Source organism: Pinus tabuliformis, chromosome 4_1 (assembly GCF_031772625.1).
Source record: "Pinus tabuliformis cultivar Carrire ecotype Pingquan chromosome 4_1, CPIR1, whole genome shotgun sequence".
In the NCBI taxonomy this organism is placed as follows: domain Eukaryota; kingdom Viridiplantae; phylum Streptophyta; class Pinopsida; order Pinales; family Pinaceae; genus Pinus; species Pinus tabuliformis.
In genome coordinates this window covers 546,124,155-546,130,410 of record NC_142303.1, presented here as the reverse complement: position 1 = coordinate 546,130,410, position 6,256 = coordinate 546,124,155, and positions in this window count along the sequence as shown.

The window sequence follows — 6,256 nt, the reverse complement described above, 5'->3', positions numbered from 1 at the left end:
GTTCAAGGATTTCTGTAGTGGAGAAGGGATTTGAAGAGAGCTCATAGCTCCCCATAACCCATAGCAGAACGGGGCTGCTGAGCGGAAGAACATAACGATCGTGTGTGTTGCACGGGTGATGTTGCATGATCAGGGCCTACCCCTTCACTTGTGGGCGGAAGCATGCAATACTACAGTATATGTGCAGAACCGTTGTCCTCACAGGATACTTGGCATGAGTACACCCGATGAGGCTTATTCTGGTAAGAAGCCTGATCTTTCTCATTTGAGGATTTTTGGTGCTAACGTTTACATGCATGTGACGAAGGATGCCAAGAAGAAGCTGGAGCCGACCGTAGAGGTTGGGATATTTGTGGGGTACACTGATACACCCCACAACTATCGTGTGTATTTGCCATACAGTGGCAAGACTGTTGTGTGACGGGATATAAAATTTCAGGAGGAGAAAGCCATGAAGTGTTCGCTTGAGAGGGAGCCACACTTGCATGCAGATGAGGAGCTATTAGTTCCTAAGGATGAGCTTCAGGACGTGGATCAGCCACTGGATGAATTTCATGGAGTGGAAGAGACCACTCATGCAACACCAACCATCAGAGGGCGAAAGCGCTTGACATAAACTGAGCGACTGGCTCAAGATGTAGATAAAGTTGTAGGACCACCTACAGCCCAACGCAGGCAGAGACAGTCACCTGATTGGTACACTGGATACATGGCTCTTGTGAGCAAATGTGTTGTGACTGAGCCATCCTCTTTCGAGGAAGCTGTGGAGGAACCCGCATGGGTAGATGCCATGGTGGAAGAGTATGATTCTATTGTCAAAAACAGTGCATGGGAGATTGTCTCAAGACGGGAAGGGAAATCGGTGGTGGGTTCAAGATGGATCTACAAAGTTAAGCAGGCAGTTGACGGGAGTGTGGAGAAGTACAAGGCAAGATTTGTTGCCCGAGGCTTTTCACAGATAGAGGGGATTGATTATGAGGAGATCTTTGCACCTGTCGCAAGGTATTCTTCCATACGGACGATTCTTGCTCTCTCAGCGCAGATGGGGTGGCACATTCATCAGATGGATGTGAAGACTGCGTTCCTCAACAGAGTCATTGAGGAGGAGGTGTACATAGAAGAGCCCGAAGGTTTCGAGATCTTCAGCAGCGAATCACATGTGTGCAGGCTTAAGAGAGAGTTGTATGGGTTGAAACAAGCACCACATGCTTCGTACACACGGATAGACAGTTATTTCGCCGGACTTAGATTCTCCAAGAGCGAGGTGGATCCTAACCTATACCAGATTGTGGTGGAGGGTAAGTTGCTTATCATTGTACTTTATGTAGATGATTTGATTCTAACGGGTGATGAGCTGTTGATACTTTCATGCAAGGATGATCTTTCTAAGGAGTTTGAGATGAAGGACTTGGGTCTCCTTCATTATTTCCTAGGATTGGAAATTTGGAAGCGCAGTGATGGACTATTTGTTTCTCAGGGTAAGTATGCTCGGGAGATACTGGAGAAGTTCAACATGCATGGCTACAAGCCTGTTGATACTCCTCTTCCTGGAGGTTGGAGGAAGGAGGATGCTACTTCAGCGGAAGTAATGGATGCCACTGTTTATCGACAATTGGTGGGGTCGCTTATGTATCTGGTCAATACACGACCGGATATATGCTATGCTGTTAACCAGCTTTCACAAGCTATGGTTAAGCCAACCAAGCTCTTTGGAAGGTAGGCAAGCATGTATTGCGTTATCTTAGAGGCACATCGGGATATGGATTGTGGTACAAACAGGAGGATGAGGTGAAGCTATGTGGCTTCACAGATGCAAATTGGGCAGGGAGCCCAACAGACAGAAAGAGGACATTAGGAGGGGTCTTCAGTATTGGGTCGACAGTAGTTTCTTGGTACAGCAGGAAGCAGAGATCCGTGGCACTCAGTTCAGCAGAGGCCGAGTATATGGCAGCAAGTTTGGCTACATGTGAGGCTGTATGGATGAGGAAGATTCTAGTCGGATTGTTCGGTTCTTACTTGGAGCCTACTGTGATTTACTGTGATAACCAAAGTTGCATTAAACTCTCGGCTAATCTAGTATTTCATGATAGATCTAAGCACATTGACATCAGGTACCATCATATCAGAGATTGTGTGCAACGGAGAATCATGTTACTTTCATACATTCCAACGGAGGATCCGGATGCTGATATCTTGACGAAGGCGCTCACCAGGAGCAAATTCAAATACCACTGAGGCAGGATAGGGGTTGCTGATAATCCATATCTTGTTGAGAGGGAGTGTTGAGAATGCAACAAGATGATGGAGCTTAGTGGAAAGAAGTCGCCTTCACTAAGTGGGCCCGCAGGCTATTTTTGGCGCAAAGTCTATTTTTATACTATGTCTATTTTTGGACATATGGATCATGGTCTATGAGTTGTAGTATGCTATTTGTGGATGACTGGTCATGTCGGTAAAAATAGATGGACTTCTATTTTTAGACATATGGGCGGTTTCTATTTTTAGACTGCCAAGCTAAAAATAGAACAGTCGAATATTATTGTCTCAAAATAATATTTGGACTATAAACATTATCTTATCCTCTTGTAGCATTTCAGTTTGAGCTACAGATGTGGCAAATGCAACTGTCAGAAGGAAATACGCTTTTCTTGTGGGTCAGTTGAGCTATTGCATGCAGGACTTTAGTTAGAACTCATGTGGTTGAGTTTCGGTGGAGTTGATTGTGGAGTTGATGGAGTTGTGTTCAGTTTGACTTGGTTGAACTAGTTGTACTTAGTCTAACTGCAAATAGACTAGTGATGAGTGATGTAAATTAATTTTTAAACTAATTCGCTAATTATTAACTCATAAAGCAACTGAAGAATACATCAGTTAACTCAGTGCATGTACAGTTCAGTGGAGACAGGTGTTAGAGGTTGAGATTGCTATCAATTGTGACTATAGTTGTGCATGAGATTTGCACATGCATGGATGGAGATTGCCCATGAGGCTTGCGTAGTATAACAAAAGGAATTCGATTTCACAGAGTGATTGGTTATCTTGCAGGATTGTGTAGTGGAGGCAGGCAAAGCAGTGTAGGAGATTTGAGCTAGTGATTGATTCAGATATGAGCTAGTTTTGTGTGTAACAGGTGGAGATAGTACTGAGTACTTGTGAGGAGTATTGTACTATGTATTGTTACATGTTCTCTATCATTATAATATACAAATAGTGTGGGGTTTTCAGCTGTATGCTTTCCCCGGGTTACATATTGTGTTAATGTGTACATGCTATTGATGTTTCATTGTTTTTAATGCTGCTAAATTGATGATCAACGTAGAGGAGGTTATGTATTGTGCATGTATTCCGCAATAGTGTATAATCGAGATAATCTCTTTGAATAAGTGTCATATTATTCAAAATTTCTACATGGTATCGGAGCGGTTGATCATCAGATCTATTATTTAGAAAGTGTTTACATTTTATTTCTTCAGGCAGAGTCTGTAATCGGGCCAGGTAGCCTTTGGATTCATCCTTCCTTTGGAAGGTGAGATATTCGGTAAAATCCCATACAGTCAATTTCTGTACGAGAAATACTTTGTTCTCCCAAATTTTAGATCAGAAGCGGTTGAGTTTTGAGCTAGTGGAATTCGAATTTGCAAGTGTTTTCTTGGTGTCAACGTTGCAATGTCTTTCAACGGATTGCGATTGGAGTATGCTCTTAAGGGCAGCTCGAACTATATTGCATGGAAGGACAGGATGGAGGTAGTGTTAGATGATAATGGGCTGAAGGAGTTCATAGAGGCTGAGGTCCCAAAGCCTACTGATACTGCGCAAGTTGATGCTTGGCAAAAGAAGACAACAAAGTGTCGAAGGATTTTGTTGGAGGGCGTGAAGGATCACATTGTGTCCAGCCTGCATGGAAAGGCTTCTCCATACTTGATGTGGAAAGCGTTGACAGATCTATTCCAAAGCAAGAGCGATCAGAGGAAGCTGGCGCTCAAGGGTAAACTTAGGAACATTAAATGCGAGAAGGGAGACAGTATGCCCAAGTATCTCACGAAGTTCACTCAGTGCAGGGATGAGCTAGGAAGTGTGGGGGTGACTGTCGATGATGAGGACTTGGTGAGCTTGGCTCTCCTTAGTCTTCCGAAGAGTTGGCATTCCTATCAGGACTTTGTCAATGGTCGAGAGAAATGCCGGGATGGGAGAGACTTTGGTCAGATCTTGTGCAGGAGGAGATCAGGCGGAATACTGGGGACAGATCTTCATAAAAGGGAACTGATGAAGAAAATTGCGGTTTGGCTGCCAAAGCAAAGAAGGGGAAGAACAAGAAAGCTTCTCAGTCTGGTGCGAAAGGTAAGAAGCAGGACATGTCGAAGGTGAAGTGCTTTCACTGTCACCAGCACGGACACTATGCCACTAATTGTCCGCAGAAGAAGAAGAACAAGCAAGTTGCTGGATCTGCAGCGGGAGAGGCTCTAGCCTCGCAGTTTGAGCTTGATTTTTCATTGATCGCATGCTTGGTATCAAGTGTGATGGGATCGGTATGGTTCTTGGACAGTGGTGCGTCTTTTCACATGACAGGAGATCGAGATTTGTTTTCTGATCTGGAGGAGAAAGATCTTGGAGTGCACATCGAGATGGGCGATGATGGTAGATACAGTGCGACCGGTATCGGTACCATTTCCTTTGAGAGGGACTCTGGTAAACCCTTCGTATTGAAGGAAGTGATGCATGTTCTAGGATTGAAGAAGAATCTTATCTCTGTGGCGATGTTAGAAGACAAGGGATATGATGTTGTTTTCAGCGAGGGAAAGGCTTTCCTGCGCAGTAAGACAACTAGAGAAACCCAGAAGATAGGGGTTCGAGTGAGGAACCTTTATTAGTTTTATGTAGATGGTTGCACAACAATGGCATGCAAGGCAGAAGGATTGGTGAGCCAGGATGATGGCGAGCTATGGCACAGGAGATTGGGTCACCTTCACCATGGAGCCTTAAAGATACTGCAGCAGATCACTACTGGGCTTCCTAAAGGCACTCTTGCGCAGTCAGATCAGTGCAATGGGTGTACTTTGGGAAAGTTTGTGAAAGCCACCTTTCACGAGAAGGATAGTCGCGCCACAACGATCCTTGAGAGAATTCACACAGACGTGTGTGGACATTTCTTAGTAGCTTCGACAGCAAAACACACGTATTATGTGATCTTTGTTGATGATTTCTCTTGTAGGTGCTGGATCTTCTTCATGCAGAAGAAGAGCGAGACATACTCAAAGTTCTGTGAGTTCAAAGCACTGGTCGAGAAGGAGTCGAGAAAGAAGGTGAAGGCTCTTAGGAGTAATAATGGTGGTGAACATCTCTGGCAAGTTCAAGTATTTCTGTAGTGCAGAAGGGATTCGAAGAGAGCTCATAGCTCCCCATAACCCATAACAGAACGAGGTTGCTGAGCGGAAGAACATAACAATCGTGGGTGTTGCACGGGCGATGTTGTATGATCAGGGCCTACCCCTTCACTTGTGGGCGGAAGCATGCAATACTACAGTATATGTGCATAACCGTTGTCCTCACAGGATACTTGGCATGAGTACACCCGATGAGGCTTATTCTGGTAAGAAGCCTGATCTTTCTCATCTGAGGATTTTTGGTGCTAACATTTACATGCATGTGACGAAGGGTGCCAAGAAGAAGCTGGAGCCGACCGTAGAGGTTGGGATATTTGTGGGGTACACTGATACGCCCCACAACTATCGTGTGTATTTGCCAGACAGTGGCAAGACTGTTGTGCGACGGGATATAAAATTTCAGGAGGAGAAAGCCATGAAGTGTTCGCTTGAGAGGGAGCCACACTTGCATGCAGATGAGGAGCTATTAGTTCCTAAGGATGAGCTTCAGGATGTGGATCAGCCACAGGATGAAGTTCATGGAGTGGAAGAGACCACTCATGCAACACCAACCATCAGAGGGCGAAAGCGCTTGACATAAGCTGAGCGACTGGCTCAAGATGCAGAGAAAGTTGTAGGACCACCTACAGCCCAATGCAGGTAGAGACAGTCACCTGATTGGTACACTAGATACATGGCTCTATTATCACTCAGGTTGTCCCTTGGCTCCTTAAGGGATATGGCCGAGGAAACCACAAACCAATCTTTGGACTGCAGGTCCTAGCCTACCTGCAGTCAAAGAGGGCTCTCTCTTTATAATATAGCTTTGTTTAAGGGTGATTTTAGGCTAGTTATGGTGTTCTTTGGGTTTTGTTTAAGTTTTGGTGGGAAGGATG